This window comes from Mesoplodon densirostris, chromosome 8 (genome assembly GCF_025265405.1).
Source record: "Mesoplodon densirostris isolate mMesDen1 chromosome 8, mMesDen1 primary haplotype, whole genome shotgun sequence".
Classification (NCBI taxonomy): Eukaryota; Metazoa; Chordata; class Mammalia; order Artiodactyla; family Ziphiidae; genus Mesoplodon; species Mesoplodon densirostris.
Window position 1 is genome coordinate 91,245,014 of NC_082668.1, and position 21,916 is coordinate 91,266,929.

Below are 21,916 nucleotides of genomic sequence, written 5' to 3' on the forward strand. Positions count from 1 at the left end.
ATAAACCATGTGGACCACTTAGCATATAGCACTTAATAAATATTTGTTCTTATCCTCTCCTGAGACCAGAATAGTCCCTTATAGGATGAATTCGCAAACCTTCCTTCTTCCTCTTCTTTTCTGGAATCCTATTCTGAAGCACCTTAAACATATGAGATGAGGAAAGAAGGGAACGACTTTCCCTACCCGACAACCCAAATCAGACAGGAAAACCACTTTCACTATCTTGGCCTTCACTCCAGTTTGTGTGTGCTTTTATATCCTGAGAACAGTTTTTATATGAACTATGTAGTCTTAGAGTTTTCTCTGTATCTTCATAAAGAGTCCCACATGTTCCTTCTTTAAAGATACAGTAAGATCACCGAAGTGTAAACTCCTAATGATAGAATAAGTCAGAAAAAGCAATGATGTTACCAACTGATAACAGAGCATTTATTTATGGTGTTTTCAGGTGTAGTGAATCATCCAGGGCATGTTACTTGCAAAGTTTTGAAATAAGATATTTTAATACAAAGATTAAATCACATGGAGAAGTGTTTCCCTCACTTCTAGCCAAAACATGAACATCTGAAGCTGTCTCCTTCACCTTCCTCCCCATTCGTGGTACTACACCCTCATCTGCATTCTGGAGAGAACCCCACTGTGTAAAAAGAATGAAATTTTTGGTTCTCAAAATTTTTCAGGTTTTAAGCAGTAAGACACTAACATATTAAAAGTTTACTCTTTATTTGGAAAGGAGGTTTACTTTAAAATGCAGCCTGTCATTTCTTTAATTTTTAAGCTGCACAGAACAGAGATTTGTAGTGTTTCCAATGCCAGATAGAGGTAGAGACAAGAAAATAGGTGAGCAGTGGAGTGTTGTTATCTTGGGTGGGTGACCAGAGAGGGGTGTAGCACCACTACCTCAGATAGTGACTACCTTCCTACACTTAGGCTGTTTCTGTTTCTGTTTCATGGCTGCAAACCCAACCCTTCCAGAAGCTGGAGCCTCATGTAGTTGAAACAGATGGGAACAAGATACTTGGTACTTTCTCTGAAAACAGCCTGTTAATCACCAAATCTTATAATGATTAACCCCAGTCTGGCTGAACGCTTTAATCAAGGGGCTGTTGGAGCTTTGTGATATGCAGCCGAACTGTTTCTCCTTTCTTGAGGAGATACTGTGAAAATCTGTCTTGAGTGTGAGCTAGAATCCTCATCTTATTTCTCCCCAAAAATTATGTCCACAGTTTTAAGTTTCTAGTCAATAAAAGAACACAATAACATTTGATTCCTTCTCATTGTACTTGCAGATGTTTCAGGTATTTCTAAAGCCTTTCAAATTACTTTGAATAAAAAACGACCCAGAGGTAGAAATGCCACGTTTCTAAAGTATGCTTAAGCCTCCATCAGCTTATTATACCTCCAGTAATAGTAAGGCATTAAAATTTGGGTTTTTTTCTTCTTAGACACACTCTAGAAAATTAGAAAAATACAGAAAGGGGAAGAAAGAAAGATATAAGTGCAATCAAATTTTAATAGTTTAATATATCACACTACTTATTTCTTTGGCCTTTTAAGATATGCATTTTTCATATCTAATTGAAAACATCATCTGCATCAGAGCAACTTGGTTTTAAAAAAAAAAACAGATGGCTGGGTTTGGGGAACCTGGTTTATGAGCCAGATGTGAAATGAGTTTGATGTCTAATGTAGTATGCTACTTTTCTGCCTTGTTTTCATATTTTATATGATATGCCTTTTAGGCCTTTGATTATTTTTGTTTTGATGAGCTTTGTAAATGCTTAATTCTTGAGAACATTAATAGGTTTTTGCTATTATAGGAATTTTGCATAACATAGACCCGCTATATTGATGTTGTCAGGTTCCTGAGTCCCTAAAGAGTATCAAAATCATTTGAATGCTCTTGTCCTATATTGGTACTAAGATTGTATTTATTGTAGCTTTAGCCTACTACGTTGTTTGAGGCAGAAAAAATATATCTTTTAAAATTTCTAGACAAATACACCTACATGCAGAAGACCTACAAAAGTCAACTGAGTGCATGATTTCCATTTCAAAGTGTAAGAGAAAGAACTCTTTGTCTCATGGTAATTATCTTACTTTTCCCAACTGGGAGTTACTATGTTATTAAAATTATGGCTTAGGGCATTTGGCAAAGCATGCATTTTAAACTTAGGAAAATGTATTTGTTTTCCTGTTGGAAATTTTTCTCTTAATTGATTAATTTGTTCCACATTAATATTTATTATTCTTAGTACAAAAGCCAATGGCTATATTCAAGAGGCCAATGATAGACCATTTTTCTAAGAGTTTATCCAGAAGTTTATCCAGAAATGTCCTATCCAAAGTAACCTTCAGACCTGCAAAAACAAACCCGAAACAATTAAGAAAATGGTCATAGGAACATACATATCGATAATTACCTTAAACGTGAATGGATTAAATGCTCCAACCAAAAGACACAGGCTTGCTGAATGGATACAGAAACAAGACCCATATATATGCTGTCTACAAGACACCCACTTCAGACCTAGGGACACATACAGACTGAAAGTGGGATGGAAAAAGATACTGCATACAAATGGAAATCAAAAGAAAGCTGGAGTAGCAATACTCATATCAGATAAAATAGACTTTAAAATAAAGAATGTTACAAGAGACAAGGAAGGACACTACATAACGATCAAGGGATCGATCCAAGAGGAAGATATAACAATTATATATGCACCCAACATAGGAGCACCTCAATACATAAGGCAACTGGTATAAAAGAGGAAATTGACAGTAACACAATAATAGTGGGGGACTTCAACACCTCACTTACACCAATGGAGAGATCATCCAAAATGAAAATAAATAAGGAAACACAAGCTTTAAATGACACAATAGACCAGATAGATTTAATTGATATTTATAGGACATTCCATCCAAAAACAGTAGATTACACTTTCTTCTCAAGTGCTCACGGAACATTCTCCAGGATAGATCACATCTTGGGTCACAAATGAAGCCTCAGTAAATTTAAGAAAATTGAAATCAAATCAAGCATCTTTTCTGACCACAACACTATGAGGTTAGAAATGAATTACAGGGGGAAAAAAACGTAAAACATACAAACACATGGAGGCTAAACAATACATTACTAGATAACCAAGAGATCACTGAAGAAATCAAAGAGGAAATCAAAAAATACCTAGAGACAAATGACAATGAAAACACAACGATCCAAAACTTATGGGATGCAGCAAAAGCAGTTCTAAGAGGGAAGTTTATAGCTATATAAGCCTACCTCAAGAAACAAGAAAAATCTCAAATAAACAATCTAACCTTACACCTGAAGAAACTAGAGAAAGAAGAACAAACAGAACCCCAAAGTTAGCAGAAGGAAAGAAATCATAAAGATCAGAGCAGAAATAAATGAAAAAGAAAGAAGGAAACGATAGCAAAGATCAATAAAACTAAAATCTGGTTTTTGAGAAGATAAACAAAATTGATAAACCATTAGCCAGACTCATCAAGAAAAAGAGAGAGAGGACTCAAATCAATAAAATTAGAAATGAAAAAGGAGAAGTTACAACAGACACCATAGAAATACAAAGCATCCTTAGAGACTACTGCAAGCAACTCTATGCCAATAAAATGGTCAACCTGGAGGAAATGGACAAATTCTTAGAAAGTTATAACCTCCCAAGACTGAACCAGGAAGAAATAGAAAATATGATCAGACCAATCACGAGTAATGAAATTGAAACAGTGATTAAAAATCTTCCAACAAACAGAAGTCCAGGACCAGTTGGCTTCCTAGGTAAATTCTATCAAACATTTAGAGAAGAACTAACACCCATCCTTCTCAAACTCTTCCAAAAAATTGTAGAGGAAGGAGCACTCCCAAACTCATTCTATGAGGCCACCATCACCCTGATACCAAAACCAGACAAAGATACTACAAAAAAAGAAAATTACAGACCAATATCACTGATGAATATAGATGCAAAAATCCTCAACAAAATACTAGCAAACAGAATCCAACAGCACATTAAAAGGATCATACACCATGATGAAGTGGGATTTATCCCAGGGATGCAAGGATTCTTCAATATACGCAAATCAATGAACGTGATATACTATATTAACAAATTGAAGAATAAAAACCATATGATCATCTCAATAGATGCAGAAAAAGCTTTTGACAAAATTCAACACCCATTTATGATAAAAACTCTCCAGAAAGTAGGCATAGAGGGAACCTACCTCAATGTAATAAAGGCCATATATGAGAAACCCACAGCAAACATCATCCTCAACAGTGAAAAACTAAAAGCATTTCCTCTAAGATCAGGAACAAGACAAGGATGTCCACTCTCACCACTATTATTCAACATAGTTTTGGAAGTCCTAGCCACGGCAATTAGAGAAAAAAAAGAAATAAAAGGAATACAAATTGGAAAAGAAGAAGTAAAACTGTCACTGTTTGCAGATGACATGATACTATACATAAAGAATCCTAAAGATGCCACCAGAAAACTACTAGAGCTAATCAATGAATTTGGTAAAGTTGCAGGATACAAAATTAATGCACAGAAATCTCTTGCATTCCTATACACTAATGATGAAAAATCTGAAAGAGAAATTAAGGAAACACTCCCACTTACCATTGCAACAAAAAGGAATAAAATACCTAGGGAGACAAAAGACCTGTATGCAGAAAACTATAAGATGCTGATGAAAGAAATTAAAGATGATACAAATAGATGGAGAGATATACCATGTTCTTGGATTGGAAGAATCAATATTGTGAAAATGACTATACTACCCAAAGCAATCTGCAGATTCAATGCAATCCCTATCAAATTACCAATGGCATTTTTTACGGAACTAGAACAAAAAATCTTAAAATTTGTGTGGAGACACAAAAGACCCCGAATAGCCAAAGCAGTCTTGAGGGAAAAAAACGGAGCTGGAGGAATCAGACTCCCTGACTTCAGACTGTACTACAAAGCTACAGTAATCAAGACAATATGGTACTGGCACAAAAACAGAAACATAGATCAATGGAACAAGAGAGAAAGCCCAGAGATAAACCCGCACACCTATGGTCAACTAATCTAGGACAAAGGAGGTAAGGATATACAATGGAGAAAAGACAGTCTCTTCAATAAATGGTTCTGGGAAGACTGGACAGCTACATGTAAAAGAATGAAATTAGAACACTCCTTAACACCATACACAAAAATAAACTCAAAATGGATTAGAGAACTAATTTTAAGACTGGACAGTATAAAACTCTTAGAGGAAAACATAGGAAGAACACCCTTTGACATAAATCACAGCAAGATCTTTTTTAATCCACCTCCTAGAGTAATGGAAATAAAAACAAAAATAAACAAATGGGACCTAATGAAACTTCAAAGCTTTTGCACAGCAAAGGAAACCATAAACAAGATGAAAAGACAACCCTCAGAATGGGAGAACATATTTGCAAACGAATCAACGGACAAAGGATTAATCTCCAAAATATATAAACAGCTCATGCAGCTCAATATTAAAAAAACAAACCACCCAATCCAAAAATGGGCAGAAGACCTAAATAGACATTGCTCCAAAGAAGGCATACAAATGGCCAAGACGCACATGAAAAGCAAGAGGGAACCCTCTTGCACTGTTGGTGGGAATGTAAATTGATACAGCCACTGTGGAGAACAGTATGGAGGTTCCTTAAAAAACTACAAATAGAACTACCATATGACCCAGCAATCCCACTACTGGACATATACCCTGAGAAAACCATAATTCAAAAAGAGTCATGTACCACAATGTTCATTGCAGCTCTATTTACAATAGCCAGGAGATGGAAGCAACCTAAGTGTCTATCGACAGATGAATGGATAAAGAAGATGTGGCACATGTATACAATGGAATATTACTCAGCCATAAAAAGAAACGAAATTGAGTTATTTGTAGTGAGGTGGATCTACCTGGAGTCTGTCATACAGAGTGAAGTAAGTCAGAAAGAGAAAAACAAATACCATATGCTGACACATATATATAGAATCTAAAAAAAAAAAAAAAAACAGGTCATGAAGAACCTAGGGGCAGAACGGGAATAAAGACACAGACCTAGTAGAGAATGGACTTGAGGACACGGGGAGGGGGAAGGGTAAGCTGAGACAAAGTGAGAGACTAGCATGGACATATACACTACCAAATATAAAACCAATAGCTAGTGGGACACAGCCGCATAGCACAGGGAGATCAGCTTGGTGCTTTGTGACCACCTAGAGGGTTGGGATAGGGAGGGTGGGAGGGAGGGAAATGCAAGAGAGAGGAGATATGGGGATATATGTATATGTATAACTGATTCACTTTGTTATAAAGCAGAAATTAACACACCATTGTAACCAATTATACTCCAATGAAGGTTAAAAAAAATAATAAGCTTCAAGGATATATTGTACAACACAGGGAATATTTTTAACTATAAATGGAGTATAACCTTTAAAAATTGTGAATCACTATATTGTACAGCTGTAAGTTATATAATATTGTACATCAACTATACTTCAATTTTAAAAAGTAACTAGAAAAAAATCCATTGTAGAGTTTCCACATGTAACAGTAAATGTGTGTCTGTTATTTCGAATTTAATGCATTACCTAAAAGAATTTGTGAAAATTTCTGAGACTTTTGACAGAATCAACTTATACCTTCAGAACCCTATATTTGGTTATAGATAACCACCTGTCATTCTCTTAACAGTCAGCTTGTTGGGCTTCTTAAGTGTTATATCTGAGAAGAAGGAGATCATATTGTGTTTACAATGGAATATATGAATAAATCACACTGATATTTTATTAATACTTACAATGATCTTCTAGAAGGTTTGCTTTGCCAGGTATAGCTAGTATTTAAAATAAATATCTGTAAAACATTAATTATAGTCTGACTTACTATAATACTTTTTGTTTTGATTTTTCATGTATTTACCTACCTTTGAGGGCATTAATGATGTCTTCATTAGTAGATACTTGACATTTGCAATCAGTATTCCAGACTTTTCCAGAATCACTAAATGAATGAATATGTCTAAAGATGCTACGTGGTCGAGGCTCACTCTCTAGCCAAGTGTCCTACTCCTGAAGGCCACCCTCTGTGGAGGTTGATGGTGGTAACGTTTTTGCCAGGTGCTTTCCATGCGTACAAACATATATGCATTCTCTTTTTTCCTTTAATTTCTTATTCTAAAACAGGTGTTTTCTTCTAACTTTTTATTGAAGGTTAGCATATACATGTTAAAAAATGCACATCATTTAGTTCAATACATTTTCACAAACACACCCAGGTAAACGCCCCTCAAGTCAAGAAACAGAACCTCACCACCATCCCAGAAGGAAGCTTGTGTTTGCTTCTAGCCACTCCTTCAACTAAAGATAATCTGTTTTTATACTTTAGATAAATGAAATCACCTGGTAATACCTTCTGTATCCAGCTTCCTTCATTTAATATTATGTTTGTGAGTTTTACCCACATTACTGTGTTCACTTGTAAATTGTTTTTTCTCATTGCATTATGGGAATATACCACAGAATATTGTCTGTTCTGTGGTTGGTGGGCTATTGTGAATGGCTGTGCTCTAAACATTTAGTGTATGACTTTTGGTGAATGTATGCACACATTTCTTTTGGGCCTTTGTCTAGCAGTGGATTTCTGGGGTGTTAGGAATACACATTCATACATTTAGGATCCATGTGTGGACTTCTGGAAGTCTGTTAACCCCTGAAATTATATGCAGAGTTTTGGATGTATGTATGTGCATTTGAAGGTTCCATCACTTGTATGAAATTTTCCAAAAGTGCCTAAAAAACATTCAGAAGTACTTAACAAAACAGGGAAAACTCAAAACTGATCTTGTGTCTATCAAGAGAAAAATAAGAGGAAGTCAAGATGACAGAGAAGGGTGGTTTCATGTCTATAGGGCAATCTGCTTTCAAGAACTTCCTTGATCTGAAGGAACTACAAAGGTGTCAACTTTAATGTTTCTCCCTTCTGCTCTTAAAATACATATTACAGATATGAACTGAAAAGAAATGTTATTCCTAGGAAGGAAGCAACAAAAGCAAAATAGTCCACAAATAGTCTGCCAACATCCGATAAACTTAGCCTTTCTGTATCTAACCATGAAGACCAAAACTGAAATTTCAGAAATGAAAAGAGGAAGATTCTTTCCATTCTTTTCATACCATGGCCAAGTAAAAACTCCTCAGAGATTTCTCCACGTATTAAATAAATATTTAATGCACAATCTCTACGCACAAAGCACTATGGGGATTCTGAGATAACAAGAACACAATTTTTGATTTTAAGGAGCTTATCTTGTACTCAGAGAAAAAGATATGTAAATAACTGTGGCACAGCGAAATATTTGCAGTAATGGAAATTCAGGAGATGCAGAGGGGCCCGAAGGTCAACTCAGGACACAGTTGATGTCTGTAGGGAACATGGTCCATAGATCTCTCAAAATCAAGAAATTCAGGAATACCCTTACATGATCACTAATCTCCCTAAATGGTTCTTTAAATTGTTTCATCTAAGGCATTGATTATGAATCTTCAAAGCACCAAGGATGAGAAAAATCACCTGTAGTAGGGCTTCCCTGGTGGCACAGTGTTGAGAGTCCGCCTGCGGATGCAGGGGACATGGGTTCGTGCCCAGGTCCGGGAAGATCCCACATGCCGCGGAGTGGCTGGGCCCGTGAGCCATGGCCGCTGAGCCTGTGCATCCAGAGCCTGTGCTCCGCAACGGGAGAGGCCACAACAGTGAGAGGCCCGCGTACCACAAAACAAACAAACAAACAAAAAAGGATGAAGTAGCTTTTTAGGTTCTGATATGAAAAGATCTCTAGGAGACATTAAGTGAGAAAAGCAAGGTCAGGCCATTTGTGTGGGAGAGGAGTAGGGGACAGAATATGTGTTTATATTAGCTTGTAATGCCAATATACAAGAATATGTATTTATACTGGCTTGTATATGCCAATTAATTTAGCATCTTCAGTACAAGAGCTTTTCCTGAAACACGTTATGTAAACCATTTATCTACCTTTGGAATCAACCCAGCAGGAGCCCTATTCAATGGCTTCCAGGGAAGTAGGCTTCAACCATAGCTTTTCTATATTCATTCTATTTTAAAGAATTACGTTATAAATAAATGTTAACTTCCAGAATCTACCATGCCCAGATTTAAATTTGAGATTATAAAAGGAGATGTGATGGTCTTTTGTTAGCTCGTATGTTAATAAACACCAATTCACAAAAGTTTCAAGAATTGAACCATGCCTCTGAATCTTATATTCACTTTGTTTCCCAAAAGTGCTCAACACACTATTCCCAAATTTGGAATAGGAAGAGAGACAGTACTTAATTCTGGCCTTTGTTTTTTTTTATTGAAGTAGAGTTGATTTACAATGCTGTGCCAATCTCTGCTGTACAGCAAAGTGACTCCATTTTATACACATATACATTCTTTTTTTAATATTCTTTTCCATTATGGTTTATCCCAGGAGATTGGATATAGTTCCCTGTGCTATACAGTAGGACCTTGTTGTTTATCCGTTCTAAATGAAGTAATTTGCATCAACCAACCCCAAATTCCCAGTCCATCCCTCTCCCCCTCCCCCTTGGCAACCACAAGTCTGTGCTTTATGTCTGTGAATCTGTTTCTGTTTTGTAGATAGGTTCATTTGTGCCATATTTTAGATTCCACGTATAAATTATAAGGTATTTGTCTTTCTGACTTAGTATGATAATCTCTAGTTGAATACATGTTGCTGCAAATGACATTTTGTTCTTTTTATAGCTGAGTAGTATTCCATTGTGTGTATATGTGTGTGTGTATGTGTGTGTGTATATATATACACATACACACACACACATATATATATATACCCCACATCTTCTTTATCCATTCATCTGTCGATGGGCATTTAGGTTGTTTCCATGTTTTGGCTATTGTGAATAGTGCTTCTATGAACATAGGGGTGCGTGTATCTTTTTGAATTATAGTTTTGTCAGGTATATGCCCAGGAGTGGGATTGCTGGATCATATGGTAATTCTATTTTCAGTTTTCCGAGGAACCTTCATACTGTTTTTCATAGTGGCTGCACCAACTTACATTCCCACCAACAGTGTAGTTGGGCTCCCTTTTCTCCACACCCTCTCCAGCATTTGTTATTTGTAGACTTTTTGATGATGACAGTTCTGACCTGTGTGAGGTAGTATCTCATTGTAGTTTTGATTTGTGAATTAATAATTTGAGAATTATTATTTCTCTAATTATTAGGGATGTTGAGCATCTTTTCATGCGCCTACTGTCCATCTGAATGCCTTCTTTGGAGAAATGTCTATTAAGGTCTTCTTCACATTTTTCAGTTGGGTTGTTTGGTTTTTGTTGTTGTTGTGTTGTATGAGCTGTTTGTATAATTCTGGACTTTGTTGACAGAATTTCTTGTAGCGGAAGAAAAGGTGAGTGAGGAGACGAAGGCTTAGATTTGTAAACAAAGGAGGGAAAGGAGCTTTAATAATTTATCACAGAGTTTATATTTCCATGAAAATTATAGTTGTGAGGGTAGATATGCCACAGTGGACAGTGATCATTGTGGAATATTATGGTTTACTTGTTTTGCATCTCTTAGCTCCTATTACTGAAATGAAAATTTAATAGTAATATGTTGGTATTACCATTAAAAGAAAATCTGGACCTGATCAGGCCAATCCATGAGGAAACAGTGAACCACTTTGTGTAAGACCTTAAAGAGAATATTCCAGCTGTTAAGAATGGGTGCCTCTCCAGAAAGTTAGCGTTTTGTTTTTTGCCAGCAAATATCTGGCTTAGGCATATCTAATAGACATGTAGACACACCTCTTAGAAAGTGAACACTCAGAATATCCTGTATATTACAAGAAAGATTAGTATCTAACTGAGGCTCTCTCCCACCACTAGAAGAAATCAGAAACAATCTCTATTGATTAGGGCTTGAACCATTCTAAAAACATGCCATCTTGCAGCATTGTATTAGGAGATGCTGGAGAGGAACTTGAACCATTTGCTAGTACCTGCTAGAGAACAGTACTCCCAGACCAGTCAGCAGAAGCATCTGGGCAGCACTCTTCTTGTAGGGACTTCTTTGTTCCAGTTTTATAGATTCACCAAGCAGCCTTTAGTACACTTAAGTTTGTTCTGCTCTATAAGCCTGGCTAAATAGTCAGACTCCCCCTGAGACTAAACTATGGACTTTGGTTCCCACAATTTAAAAAAACATGAACATGTATATTTATTTGGGTGGATTGAGGAGTCTCAACTCAGTGAAATATACACATGAAATAATCTCTCCCTAGTAACCACTCTTAACTGTGTTGAGCTGAATACTTTCTTTCCCACTGGTACTTAGCAACCGTAACAACACTCAGTCTTAGTCCATAATTTTTTTGTCACTTTGGGCCCTAAAAAATATTATTTCAGTTACTAAGGTTAGTCATGTCCATTTTTTAATTAAGACTTTATTTCTTAGAGCAGTTTAAGGTTCACAGCAAAATTGAGGGGAAGGCACAGAGATTTCCATATACACTCTGCCCATACACATGCATATCCTCCCCCGTTTTCAACATTTCCCACCAGAGGATACATTTGTTACAACTGATGAACCTACATTGGCACATCATAATCACCCAAAGTCCATAGCTCACATTATGGTTCACTCTTGGTGTTATACATTCCACGGGTTTGGATGAATATATAATGACATATATTCATCATTATGGTATCATACAGAGTATTTTCACTGCTCTAAAAATCCTCTGTGCTCTGCCTGTTCATCCCTGCCCCCCAACCCCTGCCAGCTACTGATCTTTTTATTGTTTCCACAGTTTTGCCTTTTCAAAAATGTCATATAGTTGGAATCATATAGTATGTGGCCTTTTCAGATTGACCTCTTTCACTTAGTAACATGAATTTAAAGTTCCTTCATGTCTTTTCATGGCTTGATAACCCACTTCCTTTTGTGCTGAATAAAGACGTACCACAGTTTATTGATCCATCCACCTATTGAAGGACATCTTGGTTGCTTCCAAGTTTTGACAATTATGAATAAAACTGCTATAAATATCCGTGTGCAGGGTTTTGTGTACACATAAGCTTTCAACTGATTTGGGTGAATACCAAAGAGTACAAAAGCTAAATCAGATGTGATAAGAGCATGTTTAATTTTGTAAGGAACTGCCAAACTGTCTTCCAAAGTGGCTGCACCATTTTGTATTCCCACCAGAAGTGAATGAGAGTTCCCATTGCTCCATGTACTTGTCAGCATTTGGGGTTGTCAGTGTTCGGGATTTGGGCCATTCATATCTGTGGGTAGTGGTGTCTCGTCGTTTTCATTTACATTTCCCTGGTAACATATGATGTGTAGGGTGTGGAGCATCTTTTCATATGCTTATTTGCCACCTCTGTATCCTCTTTCGTGAGGTGTGTGTTGAGGTCTGTGGCCCACTTTTTTAAACAGGGTTTTTGTTTTCTTGTTCAGTTTTGAGAGTTCTTCATATAATTTGGATGACAGTCTTTTATTAGCTGTGTCTTTTGAAAATCTTTTCTCCCAGTCCGTGGCTTGTTTTCTCACTCTCTTGACATTGTCTTTCACAGTGCAGAAGATTTTTATTTTAATGAAAGTTCCATTTATTGGTTATTTATTTCATGGATTGTGTGCCTTCAGTGTTGTATCGAAAAAAGTCATCGCCAAGCTTCCAGGTTGGTGAACACATAGAGATTCCAGGACAGTGGTACACCTGGAGAGGGTATAGAAGCTCTTCACCACTTCCCACATAGCTTGCCCTACACATCTCTTCCACCTGGCTGTTCCTGAGTTATGTCCTTGCATAATAAAGTAGTAACCTAGAGTCCCCAGGGCACGGTGGGAAGATATGAGCTCTGAGACCAGACAGTCTTGGGCTTCAATCCTATCTCCCCTCTTCACAGCACTGAGGCTTTGGATGTTCACTTACTCTAAGTCTCACTTTCCTACATTGTAGGATCCTTGGATGATCTGTCTGGTATATAGAAAATAATCAATAGATCAAACACTCTAGATTGGCTGACCCAACCTCAAAAAAAAAAAAAAAGGTCATTGCCATACCCAAGGTCATGTTGGTATTCTCCTATGTTATCTTCTAGGAGTTTCATAGCTTTGCATTTTATGTTTAAGCCAGTGATCCATTTTGAGTGAGTTTTTGTGAAGAATATAATGTCTGTGTCTAGATTCATTTTTTTGCATGTGGACATCAGTTGTCCCAGTACCATTGTTGAAAAGACTGTCCTTGCTCCATAGTTTTTCTTTGCTCCTTTGTCAAAGATCAGTTGACAATATTTATGTGGGTGTATTTCTGGGCTCTCTGTTCTGTTCTGCTGATCTATTTGTCTCTTCTTCTGTCAATACTATGCTGTCTTGGTTACAGAAGCTTTATATTGATAGTAAGTCATAAAGTGGAGTAGCATCAGTTCTCCAGCTTTATTCTTCTCCTTCAAAATTGTGTTGGTTATTCTGGGTCTTCTGCCTCTCTATATAAACTTTAGAATAAGTTTGTTAATATCCACAAAATAACTTGCTAGATCCATTTTTTAAACTTCTAGCTTTTGGTGGAGTTAAATCTCTGAAGAGACTGAGGCTGGTGGTTCCAGCACTTGTTAGAGGGCTGTGCTGTGCCTTCTCCCATTCCCATCCCCTTTCTGCTCTTCCTTCTCTCTTGCTGGTCTATGGAGGAAGGAGAAGAAAGGAAGACATTTCTTTCTTAGTTTCTCTGCTTTTATTACACAATATATTTTTGCATATTGTCTACATTTTTATTAGTATTATTAATGGAATACTACTCTATAGTTAATGTGTTAATCACAGTTAATTTGAATTTCCTGTTTGATAATTCCAAAATTTGTATCATGTCTGAGTCTGGCTCTGCTTACTTTGTCTCTTACTTTGTCTCTTCAGACTCTGTTTTCCTTGCCTTCTAGTATGCCTTGTGATTTTTGGTTGAAAAGCAGACATGATGTATTGGGTAATAGGAACTGAGATCAATAAGCCTTTAGTGTGAGGTTTTATGTTAATCTGGCTAGGAGTTGGGCTGTGTTTAATATTTGCTGTAGCTACAGATTCCAGAGGTTTCAAATTCCTCTAATGTCCTTGTTTTTGTCTCCTTTGCTGTGTTTGGGCTTCCCTAAGAACTCCTCCTTTGATAGAGTCTGAATCTACAGCTCATTCAGCTGTAACCCACTTTTTTTTTGGGGGGGGGGGTGTTACGCGGGCCTCTCACTGTTGTGGCCTCTCCCATTGCAGAGCACAGGCCCCAGATGCGCAGGCTCAGCGGCCATGGCTCACAGGCCCAGCTGCTCCGCGGCATGTGGGATCTTCCCGGACCAGGGCACGAACCTGTGTCCCCTGCATCAGCAGGCAGACTCTCAACCACTGCGCCACCAGGGAAGCCCTCCACTATTTTTATGTTGGCATTTGTGGGGGGCATAGGGCAGAAGGGAAGTGAATATACTCTTGTGATTAAATCTCAGTCATTTAGTGGGCCCGTGTCCCCGCCATGGGACTTTCACCAATGTTTCTTAGATGCTTTTTCCTTCTTTAGGTGAGACAGGAAGGCCGGAGGAGACTAGAGTCAGAGAAATGCACTTCCCCCAGGTGGGATAAGACTCTCGTAAAGTCTTTTCCCTGGAGAGTAGGCCTTTGCTACGGAGAATGCTCTGGGTCTATATCATGATGCTCATTCTTCCCCTCCCCCTGCCAGAGCCACGAGATAAGTTTTGGCTCTTCACCATGAGAATTTGGAGGAATTCCAAGGGGTAAAGCTCACAAAAGTGTGGATGCCCACCTAAGACTGTCTCCCCCAGGAGTTTCTCACTCCCAGGTTACTCTACATTCAGCCTCCAGCAAATCATCAAAATGACCATTGTTGAGGCATATTAAAAATGTTAAGAGTTTATTTGAGCAAAAGTTGATTCGAATCTGGCAGCACGAAACCGGAAGTGCTTAGGAGCACTCCACCAATGGGAGCTCAGGGAGGTAATTTTATAGAGAAAAGGTGAAGGCAAAATTAGGAAACTGTTGATTGGCAGTAGCATAAAGCCTAGCTGGCTGTGATTGGTTGTCCTTGGGTTTCAATGTTGGAACCTTGAGGCGGTTGAAGGCTTAGATTTTGGTTTGCTTACTCAGACCACCAGGCATTAGAGCCACCTGAGTCTAATGGCCTCCTGGTTTAATTAATTAAACACCACTTAAGTGGTCCTAGCCGCTTGTGGCTTCCAGTCCAGGTAGGCAAATGTCAGCTGTGACTGGATTCCCCCATTTCGCCAGATTTCAGGGTGGCAGTTTTCTTGACATACTCAGTTCTTTGATGAACCTGAGAGAAGTCATTATTTTCACTTTGTTCAGCTTTTTCTTGTAACAGCAGGAATGACCACTTATACAGGTTGAAGCTGAAACTGGAAATCTACACGTCAATTTTAAACTAGGAAAAACTTTAAAAAGCCTATCGATGGAAGCCAAAGAGGTCTACAGATGAATTTTTCCATTAGTAAACAACTGGGAAAACTTACATAGTTATTTCAGAGGGGTGAAATCTGTATGAGTCTGACTTAGTTCTTACTTTTAATTTCATTTGGTCAACCCAAGAATGATGATACTGATGATAATTATTACAAGAATGAGACACATTTCTAAGACCTTAGTTGTATTATTCCAAAATGCCAAAACAAGGGAATGTAACTCCTAAAAGTGTATCATTTTCACTAAAACATTAAATATTCTTCCCACTTCCTAAAGATTTTCTCACCGGAACTGAGAAAAGGGGAATTTGAAATCCAGAATATTGTTGCATTTATTCATTGACTCAGATTCTCACTAATTGTTTACTCCATGGAAGTTCTACTTTCCCCGAAAGATCGAGAGCTCATTTAGACCAGGTTCTTTATCAGAGTCTGTACTTTAGCCTCGCACATTGCTCTGCACATAATACACCTTCATTAAATACTTGAATTGGATGTGGGCTTAGATGACGTTTTATTATGCTGGGTTGCCAGAGTTCTGCCATGAGCTTTGTGTCCCAGTCTACCTTGTTATTCTTATCTCTTGGCTTAAAATGCTGTGCCTTGCAAAAGGCTTCTATGAGCAAATACTTAAGGAAAAAGAATTACCCCCTTTCAAAAGGGCCTGAATATGGTTTTTCACGAGGCCTAGTACAGTGCCTTATACCTCATAATGATCTGCTGGGGAGTTATTGTGCATGTTGTAATAGAGACTGAACTCATATTTTTCATCCCCTGATTAGTATTTCTGAATTGGCTCTGGTGCCAAAAGGAATATTTTCCCTTACTGTTTCTCCTTTTCAGTAGTAATATAAGCATAATAAAAAGCAGTAGAATGCATCCCCTCTCCAGAAGCAAACAAGAACCGATTACGGTCACTCCTGAGGAAAGTCTTCAGGGAAGAAAGCCAAGAAAAGCAGAGAAAGCTGAATACCTCTGCCTTTATCTGTCCTGTCTGCCTAGCTTTTTAGGATCACATTTTCACAGCCCAGTTCGGATTCTTTCATGCCCAGGTAGGGAGGAAGCATTTTTGTCCTCGACACATGGTTGATATGTTGAAAGGTATGACATGTAATCAGAGAGGGGGTCGGTTTCTTCTAGGGCTCATTTGTGATATGCGTTTTCTGGCTATAGATCAAGACATAGGGCAGCCCTAGGAACCAAGCCCAGGACGTGTTAATGAAGGCCCACTCTATGCTACCCACTGTCCACCTTCCTTACCTGTAGCCCACCAGGAAGGGTGTCTGGGGAGATATGGAATAGGAGAGGCTGAGAGGGCTGGTGTTGAACATGGAGTGACCCTGTGCCCACTCTGTGGTCACAGCAGCCACCCTCTGTGGAGGGTCCTGGGCTCTTTGTCCTCTGAGCAGCATTTTGCGCCCCCCTGTGCTCTGCTGTGCATCACACGGAAGCCGACCTCCGCAGGGCCTTGGTTTTGCCTTTAGCGTTGGTTTTCTTGCTTTGATCCATCTTCTCACCAATATCACTCACCAAGCTCCTTCTTTCCCTCTTCTGTTTAATCATTTATAAAATGAAATTCTTTTCCTTATTTCTCTGGTTTATGGCTGGAGAGGGATGGGATGCGGGAGGGTCTCCAGCTCCCCTCAGTGGTGGGAGGGTGGCAGCATCTCCAGCAGCGGCTGGACCTCCAGGGCCAGGAGGCCCTCCGGGGTTCCAGCTCCCACCAGGCCACCTGGCTCCAGCTCTGGCAACGCCTCCTCCTTCCTCTGTCCCCCCACCTGAGGGCTTCCTGCTTGGCTAGCATCCAGGTTACCTCCTCATCGCCTCTTTGGCTTCTCAGCTCTTGCACCACCTGTAAAGCTAGTTCCCAGCATTAAATTTCCTCCATGGGAAATACTGAGTGTTTTCCATTTTCCCCCTCGGATTTCAACTGCTACCTACCTTTCTGGTATGTTTGTCTCAGCCCTGGAAGGGCAGTCCCTCAACGCCAAATGTTTTATTGTCACAAAGTTGCTTTTTTTTTTTTTTTTTTGCGGTATGCGGGCCTCTCACTGTTGTGGCCTCTCCCGTTGCGGAGCACAGGCTCCGGACGCGCAGGCTCAGTGGCCATGGCTCACGGGCCCAGCCACTCCGAAGCATGTGGGATCCTCCTGGACTGGGACACGAACCTGTGTCCCCTGCATCGGCAGGTGGACTCTCAACCACTGTGCCACCAGGGAAGCCCCACAAAGTTGCTTTTTAAAAAGTTAATTCAGACCAAGCATGATGCATGGTGCTAACGTGTCATCTCAGTAGGATGTTATGAACACTTATTGCTGGAAACGCATAAGATCAACTCTGGTACCTGGTAACTGAGAAGGGCTTAGATGCATTTTTCTCAATGAACTTTAATTAAATGGAATGTTAACTCTTCCACAGTGTGAGCCATGATATCTGTAGGAGAAAAGAGCAGGTGCAATGGGTCATTGTTCCTGCAGCGTGGAATAAGACTGACCTGGATTCACTTCCCAGCTCTTCCAGTCATTAGCTGTATGAGCTCAAGTCCCTATGTGTTGCTGGCCTTAGTTTTCTCAATAAAATATGAGAGTAATAATAAAATAAGATAACACATGTAAAAGGCCTGACATAGGAAGTCCTTGGTCTTGCTTTTAGGGCTGCTTTTCTTGTTTGGATTCTCACTAATCACCCCGTCCTGCTTCTTTCCCTCTCCTATTGAGGGAATGAAATTTATAAAATGAAATTCCTCTCCTCATTTCACTGAAGCTCAGCTAAAGTGAAATTCTCAAAAATAAAAACTTTACTTGAAAGCCAAGAGAAACCAAAAAGGAAATAAATAAGCAGATACAAAAGCAATAAAGTCATACTCCCTATGGAAGGGGCCCCTGAACAGGCATTGGCAGTGACTTTGTGTCCCAGGGACCCGGCCTACCTGTCACAGCCCTCTACCTCACAGTGCATGGCTGCTAGGCACCAACGTAGCTCTTAGATCATAGAAGCTTGCCTAACTGAATACGGGATGGAGTCCCTTTCAGACAGGTTTTTATTCCCCTCCCCCCCAAGTAAAACTTTCCCTGCTTTCACCCTGCATGTGTTCCTTGGAGGTTTTATTTAAATAAAGGGACTGTCCCCCTCTCAAAGCATCTTTTCATTATGTTGCCTCCAAACCTAAAATCTCTGAGCCAGGGAAGGTTCTGAGAATGCTTCCTTTCAACAGATTAAACAGCCTCTTGGTCCTGGGATTATCTCGCTAAAAGGCAACCTGTGTACGTTTTGCTCCTTTAGAAGTTGCAAATCAAAGGAACTGGTTGAAGTCTGATGCTTCCCTTGCTTTGGTAATAGTTTCTTTTCCGGGTTCCAAGGAAGCAAAAAGGGAACTGTCCAACTAAATTGACTACCTAGGGACCACTTGTTAGCATTTTGCTTAAATATATTCATGTTTGTAGAAACAAATAAAAAGATGCCATCTTCAAATAATGTTTCATTGCGCCTACCAAAAAATAAACATTCATCAATAATCCTCAAGCACGGGCATCTTCTTGACCTCTGGCTCAGCCAGCCTCTCAAAGACTATTGCAAAGGAAAATAGATTTTTTTTTTTCCCCATAGGAAAGAAAAGGTTACCTCAGAAGCTTATCCTACATTCATCTACTCTAGACCACATATACCTACACTTCCTTCTTCTAAGACAGGAAGAAGAAATGGGTTTCTGCTGTTATTTTCAAGAATAGCTAGAGGCTTCTACGATTTGGATACATACCCAGGCACAGTCCTAGACATATAAACCAACCTGTGTAATGTAAAGAGACAAGGCACATGAGTACTGGGGACTCACAACCTGGAAATAATCAACTGTTTTGACTGCACACATTTCCAGCGCCCTGGTGCATGCTGGCCTCCCCCCTTTTGAACATGATTCCAGGTGATTTGGCATCAGGGAATTCTGTCTGTCTTTTTTTTTTTTCTTTTTTGTGGTATGCGGGCCTCTCACTGTTGTGGCCTCCCCCGTTGCGGAGCACAGGCTCCGGATGCGCAGGCTCCGGATGCGCAGGCCCAGCGGCCACGGCTCACGGGCCCAGCCGCTCCGCGGCATATGGGATCCTCCCAGACCGGGGCACGAACCCGTATCCCCTGCATCGGCAGGCGGACTCTCAACCACTGCGCCACCAGGGAGGCCCCTGTCTGTCTTTTTTGAGGAGATAGTACAGGGAGTCTGTGAGCTCACGGTCCCTTTCCCATGAAAGGTCTGCCATAAGAGAGTGTGGGCTACTTCAGGACAAAGTCGGTCTCTGTTTAAAGCTGCTATTGAATTTGACCAGATTGACATTCCTTGGTCTATGCTAGTTGTAAACAGAATGCTGCTAAAATATTATAATATTGCTTGACATTTGTGCTCTAGTGATTTCGAGAGGAAGAAAAGGTCTAGATGCCAGCAAGGTGATGAAAATGTTTAAGTTCAGTGCGATTTCATTCTAAATTAATCTGTCTCATCTATGCTGTTCTTAAAACTTAGGATTCTTTTCCCTTTTTTCCTTAATTCTATTATAATATTAAAAGCAGCAACCCATGAAACCCATGAAAGCAGCAACCCATGAAACCCTGAAATTTATTGTTAATAAAAAGGAAGACATATGTTTATACATGTATATTCATATTTAGGTACCTAAAGTATTTAAAATTAATATTGACTTTTTATTTTCCCTATTGATTATATATCAGTACAAAGGAAAAACCTACCAATTTATTTTCAATGCAGTGGCTTCTATTTGCAAAAAGTGTGGGTTTTTAGTATAAGGTATTATAATCTCTGGTTAGTTTTCTGTGACTGCTGTAATGAATTCTGTAAGGCACAAGCTTAAAGAAACACAAATGAATAACCTTACAGTGCTGTAGTTTAGAAGTCTGAAGTTGGTCTCACTGGGCTATAATCAAGGTATCAGCAGGCCCGTTCCTTCTGAAGGCTCCAGGGGGAAATCGTGTATTGTTTTGCCTTTTCCGTCTTCCAGAGGCTGCCCTCATTCCTTGGCTCTTGGCTTCCTCCACCATCAAAGCCAGCAAAATCGGGCAGAATCCTACTCCCACTGTTAGCTCTCTGGTTCTAACTCTTCTGCCTCTTTCTTCCGTCTTTTAAGGACCCTACAATTACAATTACATTGGAGCCACCGAGAAACATCAGAATAATCTGCTTATTTTGACCCTTAACTTAATCACATCTGCAGAGTCCCTTTTGCCATGTAATCTAACATATTCATGGGTTCTGGGGATAAGGACATGGACATCTTTGGGGGCCATTATTCTGCCCACCGCAATCTCATAGGTAAATCTACTACTTCCCTTCTGGAAGTGGCATAAACAGCGTTGTGTTGATGGTTCTATCACCACCTTTGACAGAATGTATCTTTGCCATTACCAGATATTTCAGAAAAATAGAGTGAAGGGGTTTCAGTAGGACTAGGGGACTCAGCTGTGTAGCTGTGGAGCAAGTCATTTCCCTGGGATTCCAATTCAGCACCTTCATCTGAAGAATGTGGAGAGTGCTGGGGGCTTTATCTAGATCCTAGAGCTGTTCTGATAGTCACAGAATCCTGAAAACTTTGTACACCACTTTGCAGATGAAAGAAATGGTACACTAGCTGCCCCAGTGCGTTCGAGGAGCTTGAGTATGTAAAACCACAAAGAAGCATCATTTAAAAATTAAAACTTGGGGCTTCCCTGGTGGTGCAGTGGTTGAGAGTCCGCCTGCCAATGCAGGGGGCGCGGGTTCATGCCCTGGTCCGGGAGGATCCCACATGCAGCGGAGCGGCTGAGCCCGTGAGCCATGGCTGCTGAGCCTGCGCATCCGGAGCCTGTGCTCCGCAACGGGAGAGGCCACAACAGTGAGAGGCCCGCGTACCGAAAAAAAAAAAAAATTAAAACTTTCTAACAATACAAATTGCAGGAAAAGAATCTTAACTACATGAGAGAGGATGAAGTCGCTCATTTCCATTCTAAATCAGTCCTTTATCCCTATCCCCTGAGATAGGTCATTTTAATCTCTATTCATGTTTATCTTCTTTTGTTTTTTCCTCTGCCCTGATGTTTGTTATGCTGTGGGTAGATATTGATTCCCTTCTCATTAAGCCTGCAAACATCTAATCATTCCTATCTGTTTGGTTGTTTTCATTTTTAATAATTTATGTTTAAATTTTGGCAAATCGAATGGTCTTAATTTTGCCCTTTGAATGCCTGTGCATTCAAGTTCTTTAGGCAGATTTTCTCTCTTGCTTTTTTAATCCTATTTTGAGTTTTATAAAAATGGATGTTTCTTGTTATTCCCCAACCCACAATTTTCTTTAG

General features: G+C 39.4%; 1 protein-coding gene across 8 annotated transcripts in view; it reads left to right on the forward strand.

Annotated features, from left to right (window-relative positions):
* The window catches only part of RAPGEF4 (Rap guanine nucleotide exchange factor 4), a 143,640-nt gene that overhangs the window by 26,573 nt on the left and 95,151 nt on the right, over positions 1 to 21,916 (forward strand). The gene's annotated exons all lie outside the window — the stretch shown is intronic.